Source organism: Octopus bimaculoides, chromosome 4 (assembly GCF_046866305.1).
Source record: "Octopus bimaculoides isolate indiv1 chromosome 4, ASM4686630v1, whole genome shotgun sequence".
Taxonomy (NCBI): Eukaryota; Metazoa; Mollusca; class Cephalopoda; order Octopoda; family Octopodidae; genus Octopus; species Octopus bimaculoides.
This window is the reverse complement of record NC_142931.1, coordinates 122,708,421-122,730,621: the sequence shown is the minus strand read 5'-3', so window position 1 is coordinate 122,730,621 and position 22,201 is coordinate 122,708,421. Positions and strand designations below refer to the sequence as shown.

Genomic DNA, 22,201 nt, shown 5'->3' with positions numbered 1-22,201 from the left:
GCAGCGGCCCTGGCCATGATCACGCTCGGATGGTGCTCTTAGCGCTCCACTAGCACGGATGCCAAAGGCATTGAAACAGAATGGCTTTCCCAAGACACAACAAAATTATTTAATTAAGTATTAACATCATCTCCTTCAAAATAGTCCCCTTGCAGAGCAATACACCAGTGCCAGTGCTCCTTCCATTTTTAGAATCCGGCCCGGAAGTCATTTTCTGTGAGTCAAGGAGCTTCTGCGATTTGCTCTGGATCTTGACAATGGTGTTAAAATGATGACCTTTGAGCTGCATTTTCATTTTCGGAAAGAGATGGAAGTCAGCCGGGGCTAAATCTGGTGAATAAGGTGGATGCAGAAGTGATACTATATTGTTTTTGCCAAGAAATCTACAAGTGAGGAGAGCTCAGTGACCGGGTGCATTGTCATTGGGAAGAATCTAATTTTTTGCGTTCTACAGATCCATTTGCTTTTGTTGAATGTCTTCCTTCAAAACTCTCTGTTATAGAAGAAACATTTTTTAATACCATTTTTTCATTGACTTGCAACAGGCATTGATGTGTAGCAATATTGTTAACGTGTTAGAACCTTAAAGAAACTCCCTGTCAAGAAACAACATCACCAAGATGAACAAATAGGCGCAGGAGTGGCTGTGTGGTAAGTAGCTTGCTTACCAGCCACATGGTTCCGGGTTCAGTCCCACTGCATGGCACCTTGGGCAAGTAAGTGTCTTTTACTATAGCCTCGGGCCGACCAAAGCCTTGTGAGTGGATTTGGTAGACGGAAACTGAAAGAAGCCCATCGTATATATGTATATATATGTATGTGTGTCTATATGTTTGTGTCTGTGTTTGTCCCCCCAACATCGCTCGACAACCGACGCTGGTGTGTTTACATCCCTGTAACTTAGCGATTCGGCAAAAGAGACCGATAGAATAAGTACCAGGCTTACAAAGAATAAGTCCTGGGGTCGATTTACTCGACTAAAGGCGGTGCTCCAGCATGGCTGCAGTCAAATGACTGAAACAAGTAAAAGAGTAAAAGAGAGTAAATGAAACTCAGTTCAATCTCAAAGACAATTCTTATCACTTTTGTAACTATATTTCTGCTGAAATACACTTCTTTTGCTTTAGCTAATTATGAAAACGAGGAAGTATTCGATAAAATAATTTTGTCATTATTAAGCTGGTGCTTGGAAGATAAATTAAATTGAAAATTTTTATGGAAGATTTTAATTTTGATCACTTTAAAACATGAAGTATCATAAAATCTGGGACAGTCTCGGTTGGGTTGGTATCAAAGCCTACTGCAGTTGTTAATTAAGTCTGCTGATGATATTAATGACCCATCTGCTTGTTGTTAGAGTCAGTCATTCCTCAGTCACTTCAAACTTCTTTCAATGGGAGACAAAAGCTGGGGGTTCTCCCCTAATTCATAACAACAAACTATCGACTCTACTGCTAACACCACTTCCACCAAATCAATCTCATGTCTCATCTAACCCAGGAAAATGAAATTAACAATTTATGGTTTTAAAATTATATTTTTTTTACATAATGTAATGTTGAATAATTTAGTAAAATCATCATCATCATCATCATCATCATCATCATCATCATCTTTATTGTCATCATCATCATCATCACCATCATCACCATTATCACCACCACCACCACCACCATCACCACCACCACCACCACTACTACCATCATCATCATCATCATCATTACCACCACCACCACCACCACCACCACCACTACCATCATCATTATCATCATCATCATCATCATCATCATCATCATCACCATCATCATCATCATCACCATCATCATCATCATCATCATCACCACCACCACCACCACCACCACCACCGTCATCATCATCACCACCACCACCACCGCCGCCGCCGCCACCACCACCACCACCACCACCACCACCATCATCATCATCATCATTGTCATCATCAGTGTTGACATCATCAGTGTTATCATCATCATCATCATCATCAGCAGCAGCAGCAGCAGCAACAGCAGCATAAGTGTTGACATCATTGTCACCATTATCATCCTTGTAATCAACATTGTCATCATGACCACTGGCACTATCATCATTGTTATCAGTGGAAGCATTATCTGTGGCATCATCATTGTCATCATTGTCATCATCATCATCATTGTCATCATCGCCGTCGTCGTCATCATCATCATTGCCAGTGGCATCAACATTGTCATTGTTGTCCACTCACAAGGCTTAGCTGGCTTGGAGTGGACTATAGTAGAAGACACTTGCCTGAGGTACCATGCAGTGGGACTGAACCCAGAACCTTGAGGTTGGGAAGTGAACTTCTTTATGACACTGCCAAGTCTATTTTATTTAATTATGTGATGCTTACAGTGTTTCCTGTAGGTTTGTTGCAGTTTACCATGTACATCATAAAGTCTATATATCATGTGCTGGTGTCACATTAAAAGCAATCATGCTGGTGCCACATTATAAGCAATGGTGCTGGTGCCACGTAAAAAGCACCCAGTACATTTTGTGGAGTGGTTGGCATTAGGAAGGGCATTCGGCTATAGAAACCATACTAGAACAGACAATGGAGCCTAATGCGATCCCCGACTTTATCAGCTCCAGCCAAACCGTCCAGCCCTTGCTGGTTTGGAAAATGGATGTTAAATGATGATGATGACGATGACAACAATGACGACAACAACAATGATTATGATGGTGATGATTGCATACATATACAATATTAAGCCCCAACATTGGAATGACTTGTACAGTTGGCTAAAATAGACACTGTCCTTCTTATTAGCACAGTTTTTGCGTGTGTGTGTTTGTTTGAAGTCAATGATTCAGTCTGTTGATACTCTAGTGGGATGAATCATCAGCTTTGAAAGAACAAATAATTTCTACTACATTGAATACATTTTTTTAAAATTTAATCTGAATGTATATGTGCATGTGTACATACATGCATACACACACACACACACACACACACACACATACATAAATGTGTGTGTGTGTGTGTGTGTGTGTGTGTGTCTGTGTGTCTGTCTGTACCTATGTGTGTGCGTATACATTCAAAGATATATATATATACATATATGTATATATAGACTTACTTGCAAAAAAGGACGTGTGCGTTCAATAATGTAATAATACAAGGAATATATATACATGTATACACACATAATGCTTTGATATACAAGCTAATTTGGTCCTGGAGAACACTCGTAAAGCAAAAACTCATAAAGCAGAGCAATAATTTCTCATAGTAGTTATTATAAATCGTAATTCATTCCCAGAAAAATATTTTACTTATGAAATTTATAATACTCATAAATAAATGGCAATAAAACAACAGTAGAATCTAAAGAACATTTTATGTAAAGTAAAAAGAATGTCATGATCATTTATAATAAAAAATATTATTATAATCGTTTTCTGAATCACTTTCACTTGCACTAGACTCATGCACACCATCCCTTGTAGACACAATCACCAATTCACAAGCACTCATAGACGGACTTGTAGATTTCTTTTTAAAAAAACAAGTCTAGAGTTGTTTACTGAGAAGAAGCAATTTTTTTTGCTCTCTATAAATTTTTTGATAGCATGCAGAAACATTTGTTATGGTTGTAGAAACTATTGCACTTCATTCAAAATTTGGATCTTGTGCTTGAAAAATAAAACTCATAAAGCAAGTCCTTGTTAAGTGAGGTATTATTGCATATATATATATATATATACATATCTCTTTACTCTTTTTACTTGTTTCAGTCATTTGACTGCGGCCATGCTAGAACACCGTCTTTAGTCGAGTAAATCGACCCCAGGACTTATTCTTTGTAAGCCTAGTACTTATTCTATTGATCTCTTTTACTGAACCGCTTGGTGATGGGGACGTAAACATACTACCAGCATCGGTTGTCAAGCGATGTTGCGGGGACAAACACAGACACACAAACATATACACACACATACATATATATATATATATATATATATATATATATATATATATATACATATATATATATATATATATATATACATATATATATATATATATATAAACGACAGGCTTCTTTTAGTTTCCGTCTACCAAATCCACTTGCAAGGCTTTGGTCGGCCCGAGGCTATAGTAGAAGACACTTGCCCAAGGTGCCATGCAGTGGGACTGAACCTGGAACCATGTGGTTGGTAAGCAAGCTACTTACCACACAGCCACTCCTGTGCTACTATATATATATATATATATATATATATATATATATATATGTACACACACACACACACACACACACACAGGTAGATAGATAGATAGATAGATAGATAGATAGATAGATAGATAGATATGTACCCTGACCACAAGGAAGACCCAATCACTTGTGTAAACTTGGAAAACTGAAATTTACAAAAATGGTTGTAATGTAACTGAGAAGTCTAAAGTGTATCATACATGCATATGTATGTGAATGTAAATTTGTATGTATGATGTATGTGTGTGTGTGTGTGTGTGTATGCGTGTGTGTGTGTGTGTGTGTGTGTATGTGTGTGTGTGTGTGTGTGTGTGTGTGTGTGTGTGTAAACTTTCAAGTCTACTATTACTGCCCCCACCTGAACTTTGACACCCTTTCACCTCTGTTATCAATTATTCTGCTTTCACTCACGCTTCTGTCACTCATGACTATTATCACTCATGCCTCTGTGGCTCACAGTACTATCACTCATGTTTCTGTGGCTCACACCACTATCACTCATGTTTCCCTTGTTCTTATCTCTCTATTACTCACTTAGCTTTCCACTCTTACTGAACATGGCTGCCAGTGAGACTAAGAACATGAGGAAGTTTGTGAATCTTTCCTTCTTGCTGAACCATGCTCCCTGTTTAACTGAAGATGTCTCGAGACCTATCTGTCCCTCTCCTCTCTCCAACAACTCTCTTTCCCTTTCATTCTAATTACTCTAACTCCCTCACTCATCCTGAGTCATATCTACCATTATCCCTTCTGCTCTTGGATTACCAGGCATTAACACTCATCATTTAATTCTACTATTTATCCACTCCTATTACAACCTCACCTCTTCTACCATTCTTTTATTCCTTTCACTATATTTCTATCATTATTCTTTTGTTTTCTTACCTGACATGTCACCCTAAGTGAACACTTTACTGAGTGATAGAGATTCTCAAGTTTTCAGGGTATATAACAACATCTCTTTTGTTGGCGATACTATAAACCTGCCCAGAATACTCTATAAAGTGGTTGGTGAGCAAACAGAAGTGGAACTGATTGGATCCTTTAGTCTTGTCAAAGATCTGGTTACCTCTTTAGTGCTAGTGCCTTGAAAAAAGGCACTCAATGAACCTTGTGTCGCATATTGAACTCCTAATCAATATATAACAAGTGCTGTACATTTGATTAAATAATTAAAAACTGCCAGTCACATGGCGTGCACGAGTTTCATGTGAACTTGTCTGTTTGTTTTTTTTATATATATTGCAATAAAAATTTTAGTAGGTTTTTAGCCCACTAATTTAATGTTACATTCTAGTCATCTTTAATAGCTGTTAATACTTGTACAATAAGAAACGATGACAACATGTGTGAACTTGTAACAACTTCAAGCATAAGAAATTTATTTTGATATGGGACAAATGTGTACATGCATGGTATATAATTATCCAAGTGAAACTGTCTGGAATTGATATAAAAAGGTTGAATGCATTTTGCTGAGTTTCATAAGTGGGAACTTAAGGAAACTCAGTTAACGAACAGTTGTTTTGTAACAGGAACTGAGAGGGAAATTTCCATTTCTAATTGCAGGCAGAAATTATTCAAAGTTCAGTCCTTAGCTCATCTCCATGTTCATGTCTTAACACCAGTGCGTATTATAGAAAAAGAAGAAGTGACATGTGGGTGCACATCTTTTATGGTAAGGAAACTAGCGCCACCTGGTTCCTAGAAAAATACAAGAAAATCCATTAAATCAATTATCTGTAAGTTCAGTGGCTGAAATGGGTTCTACTGAAGGATTTCTGGAGTTATGTTCCTTGACAGGTTCTGTAACTCAAAGATCAGGGAGTCATTCCAGTTAGAGCCACTACTTCTCTGTACTGAGTGGTCACAACTCTTGTACTACAGACATGTGATTAGAATATTGCTGGAAGGAATCACAATAGAGATTCTTGAAGTAGAGCCAACCAGCTGAAAGACCTAAGGGTGGACCAAGAATGAGATGGTTGGATAATATCCATAGTCTCAGTTGGTCATTGTTTGGAATCCTGTTGGAAAATGTAATGATGGATGCTTCTGATTGGGCCATATGGAGAAGGTGCCTGAAGAGAATGCCCCCACAGTCTTCACAGGAACAGTGGGCAGAGAAGATAGATGGATGGAGGAATCTGTAAGCCCAACTCTTTTGATGAAGTTATCTGTGAAAAAGGTTGAAAAATATGCAATATAAGACTGTGAGGTTAGTAATACTATATACTATATAAGGTGTCTCAAAGGCACATGTGCTAACCTCCCTGAGACTTAAGTATGAGTGACTGCTTGTAGAATTAGCTTGTAATATTAGCGAGAGATTCAGTTTACATTGGAACATTTCCATTGTAAAGAAAGATACTTCTATTTTTTACCAACATGATGGTTAAGTTAAGTGACTCAAAGATAATATTATATCCACTAGTCCCTGTGGTATAATGCTTAGGCAATTTACTGAATTGGCCTGCATATGAAGATATGAGCTTAGTCTCAGATGAAAGTTAGAATGGGGTAACAAGAAATGCATATTTCCCCTCCTCTACTTCAGTAACCATCATATACATATTTTTGCAAAGGGGTAATCATATATGCACAAATGTATATACATGCACTTTATGTATGTATCTACATGTATTTATAACTGTCTGTCTGTTTATCTCTCTGTCTATATATATAATGCTTATGTATTTATAATGTGGTATGTGTGTGTGTGTGTGTATATATATATATATACACACACATATATATATATATATATGTACACACACACACACACACACACACACACACACACATATAATGTATTTATATGCGTGTGTGTATATCCATTTACTCACACACGTCACACATAGACATGCATGCACATACACACAAACATACACAGACACATACATGCATATGTGTTTATGTATGTGTGTGTACATAAACGCATATATATGTATGCAGCTGTATGTGTATATATTAACACGAATACATACATATATATATATATATATATATACATATATACACATTCATATATGTTTGTATGTGTGTTTATGCATACTGACATGTATGCGTGTGCATACATAATTATGCGTAATCAGATTTGTAACTTTATACTGAGAGCTGCTTTCAAGTTTACCGACATTATTCTCTATTTAATATTTGCCCACCCACCTAATACCCTGCAGTGTTAGGTGAATGGGTAAATATTTCTGAATCTTTGTACACTTTAAAATATGTATTGCAGAAATTTAGTTTCTAAAACTTAAATCACAAGAGAGAAATGTTCTTATATACCTTGCCTTTTATACATAGTGAACAGAATTAGGGAAGTTATAAGAATCATTCTCTTTTACTCTTTTACTCTTTTACTCTTTTACTTGTTTCAGTCATTTGACTGCGGCCATGCTGGAGCACCGCCTTTAGTCGAGCAAATCGACCCCAGGACTTATTCTTTGTAAGCCTAGTACTTATTCTATCGGTCTCTTTTGCCGAACCGCTAAGTTATGGGGACGTAAACACACCAGCATCGGTTGTCAAGCGATGGTGGGGGGACAAACACAGACACACAAATATATACACTCACATACATACATATATATATATATATATATATATATATACCGGAGTAAGCAAAACTGTCCGATGAACGGAAACGTGAAACTCAGAGTAACAGTCTTTTGTTATATTTCTGCTGCTTTTAAATAAAGTATATATATATGTATATATATATACAACGGGCCTCTTTCAGTTTCCGTCTACCAAATCCACTCACAAGGCTTTGGTCGGCCCGAGGTTATAGTAGAAGACACTTGCCCAAGGTGCCACGCAGTGGGACTGAACCCGGAACTATGTGGTTGGTAAACAAGCTACTTATCTCACAGCCACTCCTGCGCAAATATACACACCCTCATATCTTTTATCTTTTACTTGTTTCATTCATTAGAGTGTGGTCACGTTGGCACACTGGCTTGAAGAGTTTTAATCAAATGAATTGACCCCAATAATTCTTTTTTTTTTTTTAAACCTCATACTCATTCTACTGGTTTCTACTGCTGAACCATTGAGTTATGGGGACAAAAACACACCAACACCAGTTGCCAAGCAGTGGTGGGTGACAAACACATGCACAAGGTCACACACACACATATAAATATATGCAATAGGCTTCTTTCAGTTTCTGTCTACCAAATCAACTCACAAGGCTTTGGTTGCTCTGAGGTGATAGTAGAAGACGCTTGTTCAAGGTGCCACACAGTGGGACTGAACCCAGAATTATGTGCTTGGGAAACAAACTTCTTACCACACTCATATATATATGAGGCAATTCAGCGGCACTTCTTACCACACTCATATATATATGAGGCAATTCAGCGGCACTATACAAAAAAGATCGCCACAGTCCAACAGATGAACTACAGGGAGCGACTGAAGGCACTAGGTCTCTACTCCCTGGAGCGCAGGCGGGAGAGATATGTAATAATATACATATGGAAAATACTGGAAGGACTGGTGCCAAACTTTGGTATCAAGTACTACAGGAATGCCCGCACGGGTCGCCACTGCATGGTGCCAAAGGTACCGTCCACTGCATCTCACATAAGAACGAGATACTGCAGCAGCCTCGGTTTCAGAGGACCTCAGCTCTTCAATGCCCTGCCAAAACATTTGAGAGACATGCAAGACATGGATGCGGAGATCTTCAAGACAAAACTTGACGCTTTCCTCTCCACGATACTAGACGAACCAATGGCTCGTAATGAGACGCAGTTTAGGGCAGCTGTGTCAAATTCTCTTATACACCAGATGTGCCATCAAAACTCTTGATTGGACCATGTCAGGTGGGGGAGAAGAGCCATGCAAAGAACGTGAAAATCACGGTGGTGCACCAGCATGACCGCAGCCACTTGGCTGAAACACATAAATAAATAAATAAAAAAAAATGCATGTATGTAGGTACAAATGTATACAAATACGTATGTATATATATATATATATATATATATATATATATATATATGCATATGTATATTATATTCATATGTGTATGTATACCTATATCTATTAATATGCACATAGCCTAAATGTCATTCCTAGAAAAAACTTTTATTCAAAATATAAAAATATTTTATGTATGTATGTATGTATGTATGTATGTATGTATGTATGTGTGTGTGTGTGTGCGTGTATGTGTGTGTGTGTCTGTGTGTGTCTGTGTATGTATGTCTTTATCTATTTATCTATCTATCTATCTCTATATATATATCATCATCATCATCACCATCATCGTTTAACGTCCGCTTTCCATGCCAGCATGGGTTGGACGATTTGACTGAGGACTGGTGAAACCGGATGGCAACACCAGGCTCCAATCTAATTTGGCAGAGTTTCTACAGCTGGATGCCCTTCCTAACGCCAACCACTCAGATATCACCTGTCTATCTATCTATCTATCTATCTATCTATCTATCTATCTATCTATCTATCTATCTATCTCTCTCTCTTTTACTCTTTTACTTGTTTCAGTCATTTGACTGCGGCCATGCTGGAGCACCGTCTTTTAGTCGAGCAAATCGACCCCAGGACTTTTTCTTTGGAAGCCTAGTACTTATTCTATCGGTCTCTTTTGCCGAACCACTAAGTTACAGGGACGTAAACACACCATTGGTTGTCAAGCGATGCTGGGGGGACAAACACAGACACACAAACATACACACACACATACATACACATATATACATATATACAATGGGCTTCTATATATATATATCAGCTGTCCATCCATCTGTCTGTCTGTCTGTCTGTCTGCCTGTCTGTCTGCCTGCCTACCTGCCTGCCTGCCTGTCTATCTGTCTGTCTGTCTATCTATCTATCTATCTATCTATCTATCTATCTATCTATCTATCTATCTATCTATATCATATATATTAAGCATGTACACTAGCGTGTGTGTGTATGTTATGAGTTATAGTACTCTCTCTCTATATATAATGTTTTATGCTGACCTTTTCCTTTTAAACTTTCATGTTGCGTTGGTACATTAATAATTTCATAATGGTCGTCAAATTAACAATAACCTGGAAATTCACTCTGTGCAAATATTAAAACATATTCTATAAATGGCTATGTGCTGTTTTAGTTAAGTGAACTCTGAAGAAAACTGAGAAAAAATTCATAACTGTGCAGTTGGATTCATATTCATGCTGGTAATGGAATACAATAAAATGGGTATTGCAGTCTAAGGCTAAATATGTTTTAGGTGCTAAAACTAACGTGCACTGAGGTAGGTTGTGTAGGGGATAAATATTACACTCACATATATGACCTAGCTGCTTGCCTACCTGCCTGCCTGTCAACATCTATGTATGTATGTATTAATGTGTGTGTGTGTGTGTGTGTTAATCAATGAAATTCCAACCAAGTCTGTTTTCCACATTTTATTATTTGCAATTTTTACAATTTTACAATATTGAAATAAACTTGCGCTTTCATGCATTATGCTTTCATCAGGGTTTTGTAGTGACAGTCGTGGTCTACAATTGACAACAGTTGTCAATTGTGGAACATGACTGTCACTACATAAACCCTGATGATTGCAAAACACATGAAAGCACTAGTTTATTTCAATATTGTAAAATTGTTACAATTGCAAATAATAAAACCTGGAAAACAGACTTAGTTGGAATTTCATTGATTAATATATTCTTCTATACACAGTCATACAAGCTAGGATGAGGTCAGTGGCTAGACCTTAAAAGGTCTGGAATCAAAGACACTGGAATGAGGAAAAGTTGAGTTTTTATAAGGAGCTGTAGGCTAAAACAGGGTAGTAAACAGATTGTCCCATGTGATCCTATTTAGAGCCTCTGACTGGTTATATGCGGCAAGTTGTCACAACTGAGTATGAGACAAATTACACCAATACCAACCAATCAGAGTAGTGGACACAATGTGATCCAAATAGCAGCCAAAGGCTAGCTGTTCCCAGCTATGTTCAAATGCATGTATATATAATAAATGGGAGAGAGGAATTTCACCTGAGTTTATGCTACATATATATATATATATACATATATATGTATATGTTTATGTATGTGTGTCTTTGTATCTATGTTTGTCCCTCCACCATTGCTTGAGAACTGATGTTGGTGTGTTTATATCCCTGTAACTTAGCGGTTTGGCAAAAGAGACTGATAGAATAAGTACTAGGTGTACAAAGAATATGACCTGGAGTTGATTTGCTCGACTAAAACCCTTTAAGGGGGGTGTTCCAGCATGGCCACAGTCAAATGACTGAAACAAGAAAAGAAAGAGTAAAAGAACATATATATATATATATATATATACATGTGTGTGTGTGTGTGTATGTGTGTATACATGTGTATGCATTGTATATGTGTATGTATGTGTATAGTACTTGGATTCTATTGAAAGCTAGACCTCACTTTCACTCCCATGACATTCTCATAAATGGTTCGCTCCAAAACATTTATCGTTTAACCTCCTCTCATCTGTGTACAGGTTCACTTCTTTGTGAGGTAATGGTGGCAGTGGGGTAGATAGCATAGTGGTGGTGGTGGTGGTGTTGGCTGTGTTGGTGGCAGTACTTCTGGCAATGGTAGTAGTAGTAGAGGTGGTAGTGGTGGTGGTGAATGATGTAGTGGTGGAGGTGATGAGCGGTGGCAATGTGATGGTAGGGTTATGGGTGAATTTCAGGGTCACACAGATTGAATTTCTAAAGAACTCAGGCTGCTTTTGGTAGAACAGAGAGGTGGTAGGGGCTTCTCTTCTTTCTCTCACTCTCTCTCTCACTTTCTCTCTCGTTCTGTCTGTCTGCCTGTCTGTCTATCTTTCTCTGTCTGTCTCTCTATCTCTCTTTCTCTCTGTCTCTGTCTCTCTCTCTCTTTTCCTCCCTTCTCCCTCTCACTGCCAGTCTCTGCAGATTCAGTTGCTTTGGTGGTAAAAGTGCACTTGCTTATGTTGTTAATTCTGTGTAATTCTGTTAATTCAGATTAACAAATTAACAAATTTCATATTGATGCCTATTTGGTTATTGAGTAACCGTCAATGTCTTTCTGCAGTCATCCATGTAAGTGCATGCATATGTGCATGCATGTGTGTGTGCGTGTGTGTATGTGTGCGTGTGTGTGTTTGCATGTATGTGTGTGTGCTTGTATGTATGTATGCATGTACATATGTATGTATGTATGTATGTACATATGCATGCATGTATATATATGCATGCATGTATGTATATACATATGTATGTATGCATGTATGCATGTATGTATATATGTATGTATGTATGTATGTATGTATGTATGTATGTATGTATGTATGTATGTATGTATGTATGGATTGGACACCTTATTTGAATGAAGGATAGCAGGATTCCTAAGCAGGTGCTATATGGAGAACTTGTGAATGGAAGGAGACTCCAGCAGAAACCAAGGCTGCGATTTAAGGACTGTGTCAAGTCCTCATTAAAGGCCTGTGATATGCAGGACACTGACTGAGAGAACAATGCCTGTCATCGCCACAGATGGAGGAAGCAGGTTAAGGAGGGGATCGACACTTTTGAGAGAGCATGTAACCAGCATGAAGAACTTAAGCAAGCTGCACGAAAGCGCACGACTCGTATAGTAAATGGGGAAAGCTTGGTCTGCAATGTTTGCAGTCATGTATGCTTGTCAAGAGCAGGGCTCATTAGCCACCAATGGAGCCGCAAATGCAAAATATAAGTTAGTCCTAGAGAGCACAATGTTCCTAAAGGTCAGCAATGGTCTTCCTCAGTCACGTGTGGATGGCCATCATGTATGTATGTATGTAAGTATGTATATATGCATGTAAAACAATATGTATTTTTTAAAAAATTAAAATAAGTTGGGAAAAATAACTCAGAATGCTCAGCCACATGAATATGAACAATAAACATGAATTAAAGAATACGAAATAGAATACAAGATAAATTCTTGATTTATCAAAAGTATTTTGTGTTTCAGAGTAGGGTAAACAAATGCGTTGATGCAATTGTGATCAACTTTAAATAAGAAGCGGAGATAACCTCAAAAGCAAGAATTCTCTGAAACTGACATACCATTAAGGAAGAAAAGAAAAAAAAAACAGTCTGATTATCTAGAAGTAAGAGGATGGCTATAAACACATGTTTCTGCCTCAATAAGTATTATTAGCACAGCAGTTGTCCTACCTTGAATCCAGCAATTGAGATTCGTAGACATGCAAAAAAGAAGAAAACATTTATAGTTTAAGATTCAAGTAGCATTAAAGCAATACTTCTGAGATGGTTGAAGAACTGAACACAAAATTGGTTAGCATTTCCAATCATGTTTTGGTGTTTGCTCTTCAAAATATCCATTCTTAACATTGCTGAATCTAAGTAAATTGCAAGAATTTGACAGGATTCCATTGGAGATCAAACAACACAGAGAGATGTCAACTGACTTAGATGAATTCATAGTATTCTTTCTTTCTCTCTTTCTTTCTTTGTTTCTTTGTTTCTTTCTTTCTTTCTTTTGTTCTTCCTTCCATCCTTCCCCCTCTCTTCCTTCCATCTTTCCTTCCTCTCGCTCCTTCTCTTCCTTCCTTCCTTCCTTTGTTCCTCCTTCCTTCCTTTGTTCCTCCTTCCTTCCTTCTCTCCTTCCTTCCTTCTCTCCTTCCTTCCTTCTCTCCTTCCTTCCTTCTCTCCTTCCTTCCTTCTCTCCTTCCTTCCTTCTCTCCTTCCTTCCTTCTCTCCTTCCTTCCTTCTCTCCTTCCTTCCTTCTCTCCTTCCTTCCTTCTCTCCTTCCTTCCTTCTCTCCTTCCTTCCTTCTCTCCTCCCTTCCTCCTTCCCCGCTTCCTTCCTTCCTTCCTTCCTTCCTTCCTTTCTTTCTTTCTTTCTTTCTCAAATAAAATGTCATGTGTTCAATTGAATATTGATTTCTAATATCAACACTCAGCTGCAAATTTATAGAGGAAGTGGTACAACTGATTAAAACAATCATTGATATTTATTCTATCACCTCAAGATTGATTGAAAGTGAAATCAACTCTGCTGGGCCTGCCTGCCTGTAAAGAGACAGATCTTAATATCAAATAGTATTTAATCATCATCAACCCTCCTCCTCCTCCTCCTCCTCCCTCTCCTCCCTCTCCTCCTCCTCCCTCTCCTCCTCCTCCCTCTCCTCCTCCTCCCCTCTCCTCTCCCCTCCTCCCCTCTCCTCTCCCCTCCTCCCCTCTCCTCTCCCCTCCTCCCCATTCCCCTCCTCCCCTCTCCTCTCCCCTCCTCCCCATTCCCCTCCTCCCCTCCCTCTCCTCCTCCCTCTCCTCCTCCTCCTCCCTCTCCTCCTCCTCCTCCCTCTCCTCCTCCTCCTCCCTCTCCTCCTCCTCCTCCCTCTCCTCCTCCTCCTCCCTCTCCTCCTCCTCCTCCCTCTCCTCCTCCTCCTCCCTCTCCTCCTCCTCCTCCCTCTCCTCCTCCTCCTCCCTCTCCTCCTCCTCCTCCCTCTCCTCCTCCTCCTCCCTCTCCTCCTCCTCCCTCTCCTCCTCCTCCCTCTCCTCCTCCTCCCTCTCCTCCTCCTCCCTCTCCTCCTCCTCCCTCTCCTCCTCCTCCCTCTCCTCATCCTCCTCCTCCTCCTCCCTCTCCTCCTCCCTCTCCTCCTCCCTCTCCTCCTCCCTCTCCTCCTCCCTCTCCTCCTCCCTCTCCTCCTCCCTCTCCTCCTCCCTCTCCTCCTCCTCCCTCTCCTCCTCCTCCCTCTCCTCCTCCTCCCTCTCCTCCTCCTCCCTCTCCTCCTCCTCCCTCTCCTCCTCCTCCCTCTCCTCCTCCTCCCTCTCCTCCTCCTCCCTCTCCTCCTCCTCCCTCTCCTCCTCCTCCCTCTCCTCCTCCTCCCTCTCCTCCTCCTCCTCCTCCTCCTCCTCCTCCTCCTCCTCCTCATCATCATCAGTGCCACTGTATCAACCACAGCTGCTAACACCACCATTGCGCTGCCGCTACCACTGCCACCATCACAGGCGCCACCACCACCTCTGCCGCCACCACCACCACCTCTGCCGCCACCACCACCACCTCTGCCGCCACCACCACCACCTCTGCCGCCGCCACTGCCGCCACCACCACAAGGATTATGCTGAACAGTCCAACTCATGCCAGTACAAGAGATAGGCATTAAATGATGCTGATGATGATGTAACTCAACCCTTGACAACTTTAATTTAAACTTGTAGGGTTTTACATTTACTTGATGGTGGTTGCAGTAATGTTTGTGGTGGTGTTGACATTAACTTTTAATTAGACACAAACGGTGGAAAGCCAGAATTAATGAAACACTGACAAAATACCATTTGACATTAAGATATCTTCTTAGAAGTTAGACCAACCAGAGTCAATTTCATTTTCAATCAATCTTGAGTTGATAAAATAAGTTCCAATAATACATTGTGCATTGTTTTAATTAGCTATACTCCTTTACTCCATCCTCTGTAAATTTGTGACCTGGAATTCAATAAGGAAGAAAAGGCGTAGGAGTGGCTGTGTGGTAAGTAGCTTGCTTACCAACCACATGGTTCCGGGTTCAGTCCCACTGCGTGGCATCTTGGGCAAGTGTCTTCTACTATAGCCTTGGGCTGACCAAAGCCTTGTGAGTGGATTTGGTAGACGGAAACTGAAAGAAGCCAGTCGTATATATGTATATATATATATATATATATGTGTGTGTGTGTGTGTATATGTATAAGTGTATGTTTGAGTGTCTGTGTTTGTCCCCCAACATCGCTTGACAACCGATTCTGGTGTGTTTACGTTTACGTAACTTAGCGGTTCAGCAAAAGAGACTGATAGAATAAGTACTAGGCTTACAAAGAATAAGTCCTGGTGTCGATTTGCTCGACTAAAGGCAGTGCTCCAGCCTGGCCGCAGTCAAAACGACTGAAACAAGTATAAGAGAGTAAAAGAGTATTCAATCAAACACATGATTTCTTATTTGAGCTCGAGAAAGAATGAAAGAAATTACTACAAATTTCTCCATGTCAGCTGATAACTCATCATAGGCATTGCTTTGTGTTTAAGAAGTTTATTTCAAGATACAGGCATGGATGTGTGGTTAAGAAATTTGCTTTCAAACCACATGATTTCAGGTTCTGCTCCACTTCATGGTAACTTGGATAAGTATGTTCCACTACAGGCATGCCATGTTGTAGAGTCTCAATGGGCTACATTGCTCACATACTTATTACCATGTGTTATGCTTTAACTTCTCAATGCCTAGCGTAACTCTGCCTTCTTCTCTCTCTAGTATACTCTCCCTCAAATGAGAGGGCTTTTTAGTCTTGTGAGTTACATGGCAGCCTCACTCACCATCATCATCATCATCATCATCATTTAACGTCTGTTGTCCATGCTGGCATGGTTGGATGGTTTGACCAGAGCTGGCAAGGTGGGAAGTTGCACCGGACTCCAGTCTGACTTAGCATAAATTTTACGGCTGGATGCCCTTCCTAATGCCAACCAGTTTACAGAGTGTGCTTGGTATCCAATACACTATGTAAAGTGGTTGGCATTAGAAGGACATCCTACCATAGAAAGCATGCTCTATAATAGAAAGACACATTTCTATAAATTTTCAATCATTACATCTACATAACAACACACTATTAAATGCAGATGAATGTCCTTGGTTTTATACTTTGTACAGTGAAAAAGTATACAATGACCAGAATATAGGTTGTGGGGTGGAGCAAAGAATATACATAAAAGTTGCCTTCAGTGTAATTGTTTAATTTTTTTCTAAACATTAAATAGTTATTGTGAATATCAAATTGCTTTATATGTCATAGTTTATATACATATTCATTTGTTTATCCATTTAATGATTGTTTTTCTGCAGCAATATGTGTTAGACAGGAGAAGTATGATTTACGTCTGGATACTCTTCTTGTGGTTAGTTAACCCTTAATTGTTTTTGAGCTAAGGGACTTTTTTTTTTATTTCAGAGGTCCTTGAAAGTGCTAAATGACTAGCTGTGATATCAACAAGAAATATAAACATCAACACTTTTTCATTTTACCAGCAATGGCAAGCTGTTGAATATCAACATTTATACACATTCATGCATGCACATAATATGTATATGTCTAGTTATAATACATATATTTGTGTGTGTGTGTGTAGTTATGTGGTATTATATACAGCTTTATGTGTGCTTTAACTGTTAAATCTCTCACAACATAATGAGAACTCATATCTACCAAATTCCCCTGCTGATGAAGGAAGTAGGTATATGGATACATTGACACATTCCATTTACTGATTGTGAACATTACAACTATTATGCAATTCTGAGCTCCCAGAAACAGCTGTTGAGTTAAAAATCTATGCATTCTCCACTTAGTTTTCTTTATCTTTTACACTCTATGTAAAAGTAAATTTATTTGTTAATATACATAAATATCTATATGCTTCTACATATGTGTTTATCTCCTGAAGATATTTAGTTTTTGTATCTATATATATCCCTACATATATTTATATGTGTATATATGTGTGTCCCTTCCCGTGATCCATACAAAAGAACTGGCTCAACATAAGTGTGTTGGCACTCCGTCGCTTACGACGTCGAGGGTTCCAGTTGATCCGATCAACGGAACAGCCTGCTCGTGAAATTAACGTGCAAGTGGCTGAGCATTCCACAGACACGTGTACCCTTATCATAGTTCTCGGGGATATTCAGCGTGACATAGCGTGACAAGTCACATTTTCCTAAATCTGGAGTCAGAGGTGTCCTTCTCTTTAACTTGTTGCCAACCAAAGCTGATGTGCCTAGCTTACCCACCTGACTGTATGGCTAAATACTTAGTCATGCCATGATGTCGCAAGAATTGTGGAAACTAGAGGCCATGATAAGAAATGTTGCTATAGGCACAGTAAAGTAGATATCATTTCCAGTGGCCTTCTGTTTATGGCCGTATGTGTGTGTGTGTGTGTGTGTGTGTGTGTGTGTGTGTGTGTGTGTACGTAAGTACGTATGTATATATGTATGAGTGCGCGCGCACGTGCATTTGTACATACATACTAGGCACAGTCATGGCTGTATGGTTAAGAAGTTTGCTTCGCAACCATATGATCTGGGGCTCAGTCTCACTGTGCAACACATCGGACAACTAAAGCCTTATGAGTGAATTTGGTAGATGGGAACTGAAAAAGAGGAACAGAAATGGATGTGAGTGATGACGGAAAAATTAAAGTGAGAAGGGAGCTGAAGGATGAAAATGAGTTTACTTAACTAAGAAGTGGTGAAGAAGCAAAAGCAAAACATTCAACTAAACCCGTCAGTATTATGGTTTCGTGCTTGAATATGAAACATTGCTCCTTCACATTTTTGGGCTGTGGTACCCTGATGTGCAGAGATGTCACACACTGATAAATGCATTTTGAAATGATTCTTTGTGTTGAAGTAAGTGACGGGTTGAAGTGGGTGGCCTGGCATACGCAGTAATGTGCTTTGAATGTGCTCGCGAACGTGATCGGCAAGGCAGTAACCTGTTTTCCCAATGTTAAATGCTCGGTAAAGTTTGCAGATGATGCAATGTATGAAGTTGAAAGATGTACAGCATAAGTTCTGGGTGATATGGCACTGATTTAGAACCAGTGATGGTTGTAGTGTTGTTAATGTAGGTGTAGCGGGGATTCGAACCATAAGCGCTTGATACTCAGTTTGACACCACGTGTGAGCCACTACAGTTTCACGTAATTGATCACTCACCATGAAGCTGTAGCGTCATATAGCGCTTAACTCATGGCTCAGACGGCCGACAGAACGCTGACGTCAAAGATCGCCTTGGACATTTGCACAGATGACAGACCACACACCACATGATGTCAAACAGATAGTTTTTTTTACATTCACAGAGCATTTTTTCTCTCCTCCTGGTCGGTAATTATTAATATTGTTCATTCTAAATAGGGAACACCAAATATTATGGTTAATTGTTTCGTGAGTTTGCTTCAGTTATTATTCACGCAGCCAACAACAGCATTCCACGCATTCACTACAACAATGATAAGCCATTCACTTTGAAAAATGACAATTCAGATGTATGAAGCATATCATTGACCAGTTCAACATGAACACACAAGCAACTTTACAACATAGGGACGTAGCCGATCGGACGGCGACTGTATTTGTTCATCGTTGTTGTTATTCAAGGATCTATGCAGTTATGGCTTTCACAAGGCTTGCTTCCGCATAATCAATTTAGTCAACCCGCGAGCTTCTCGAGAGTGGTTGTTGACAGCAGATCGATTTTCTAACCAGCGGAGCCGCTCCCTTTCACAAAAAAAAAAAAAAAAAAAAATTAAGACAAACCCAGATTTCATTTCTGAGTGACACTGGTCGCCCATTTTACGATTACTTCCAAGTTTTTCTCTATCTGGAAAATTAGGGCCGAGTCAGAGTTCAAACACTTTAACCACACTCCCGTTACCCCCCGATACTACTCGTATAGAGTGCCGACCATGTCGATTTTCGATGTGTGCCAAACCATGATGATGAGTCGTCGGTATACGCAGACATAGCTCTCTGTCATCCCCGAGGCATAACTCGAACACCAAGACATACAGAAGAGAGAGAAAAAGTGGGATGTTTAATTGGTAGATAACACGATGTGATATGTGGCCGTTCAATACGAATAAACAGATGTTGGTTGCTCTATATTGCAGAGATTCAGTCTCTCAAGACACGACGATGAAGGCTGCATCTAAGATAGCAACTTGGTAGCAAAGGTCAATACTGGCAAAAGGTTTCAATTGATCAATTTGATTAGCTCTCACTCAATGAAGCTAGATCTATCATTGACCCCCTTCGACGATGTATCACATAAGATGGAGGTTGCCATGTACAGGTCTACTGGAGTTCTTAGAGGATTTTGCATCTCCGATCACGCTACTGATAACAAATGCCAATTCCATAGTGAACAACTTCGCCTGGAGTTGTCAATAATGTTCTTATTCGGATCCTTCTTGAACATGGTCATCACATTCAGTGTGATTTAAGAGAGAATTGGCTGTTATTTCATGTAGGTCAAGTAATTGCGCAGACGCTTCCATGTTACTTTATCTCAGCTGTTTGCTACATCACACTAAAATGATTCAGTTAAAAAAAAGAGTTGCCTCCCTTACATCAGAGCGTTTACTATTTATCTCAAAGCGGTTGAAATCTATATTCTTAATCTTCTATCATGATTCAGTTTACATCTGAAGTGTATTACTGGAATGTAAATTGACCGTACTCGACGGAGTGGTTTATTTTATCGACGGATGAAAGACAAGGTTGACCTTGGGATGTAATGCACCATAACTAAATATCGCAAGGTAGTTTATCCAACGTTCTAAGAATTTTTAGTAAATTTCAGAGTCTCATGGAGACTTAGTTGGTTGCTCTTTTGGCGTGTGATCTACAAGGGAGATTACTTTAGATTACTTTTTAGTTTCCTTTTCAATTTCTAAAATCCCGTAAGATGTTGGATAAAGATTTTTGCAATGTGATCAGCAACGAGACGAAAGCTGTTGTATTTTTACAAGAAACCAGCACTAAATTCTCATAATTTCTTAAGAAAAAGAAACATGCCACTTTGCCGTGTAATCTACAATTGAAAGGGAGATTACTTTAGGTTACTTTTTAGTGTAATTTGTGTTAGTCCTGCTTTCCTTGTGATCTACGTAATCAAATTTACTTTGGTGGGTGATCTATGTGCTTATTTTAATTATCATATGGTTTTCTTATTGAAAGAGTAAGAATTTTGAAAAAATACATTTTCAATGCTAAGTATGTACAAAATGGTTTAATAAGTAACCTAAAGTAATCTCTCTTGTAGATCACGTGCCAAAAGAGCACCTTTAGTGGAATGTCCATTGCATGAAAACTCTTTAAAGCAGTTGAATGAACTGATCACCGTATCAGTTTGTAAAGCAGCTTCGAGAGAAGAACACCGTATAAATACAGGCCCCGTGTCTTTAAACTGGGAAGACTGACAAATCATTTGATGGAAATTGATGAAATAATATATATATATATATATATATATATATATATATATATATATATATATATATATATATATATATATATATATATATATGGGTCAAAAATAGGATTGCGTTGCGTTTCGTGAATAATATTTTCAGAAGTCAATCACGTATAGTAATAAACAAACGGACGGAAAGACATACTAAATACATTGAATGCACAGACGAACGGAGGACAAATACAGAAGGTCACAAATTTCTCATCTGCTATCGACCGAGGCGTCGAGTGCAATTTCATGCCATTATTGATAATATTGCATCCACCATGAAGTCAACTAACAGGAGAACTTGCTGGCAATGCGATGGAGACATAACGGATCTTGTTCAAAACGGGGGCACCAGTATTTTCTTAACGAAACACTTTGAAACTTGAGACACTGGTAGAATGTGTCATATAAAACATCTTTTTCTCTTAGTCTTCTTAACAAAAAAACGTACATCGCAAGTTATTTCATGTTAAAGTTGTCGTATTTCTGTAATTTCAACCAATGGCTGACGTCCATTCAGCCGTAAAAATTAAGTGCTGACTACGTAAACAAACGATTCTCAAACGATTCTGGCGGTGATAAAATTATTATTTCCTTGTCAAAAAATCGCTGAAGCATATTGGCAGTAGCTAATAAACCTTTCTATTATAGGCACAAGGCCTGGTTTTTGAGGGAAGGAGCAAGTCGGTTAGGGTTAGGGTTAGGGAAAACGAACACACGTGTGTTGCCTCTCTGCAAAATGTCAGAAGTAATGGAGATTAAATACGCTTTACACCGCTTAAACTGCCAAAGGAGTAAGTATAAACAGCTGAATACTTGTCAGTGATTGGTTGAAATTATCGAAATAAGACAATTTTTTACATGAAATAAATTCGAATACAAACATT

The 22,201-nt window shown here is 39.1% G+C and overlaps 1 long non-coding RNA gene across 1 annotated transcript in view; it reads left to right on the top strand.

Moving 5' to 3' along the window:
* The window catches only part of LOC128247626 (uncharacterized), a 35,975-nt gene extending 18,347 nt beyond the window's left edge, over positions 1 to 17,628 (top strand). The window contains exon 2 of the long non-coding RNA XR_016241670.1: positions 17,238 to 17,628. This is a non-coding gene — a long non-coding RNA (uncharacterized LOC128247626). The remainder of the gene's footprint in view (positions 1 to 17,237) is intronic.
* The last annotated feature ends 4,573 nt before the right edge of the window (positions 17,629 to 22,201 follow it).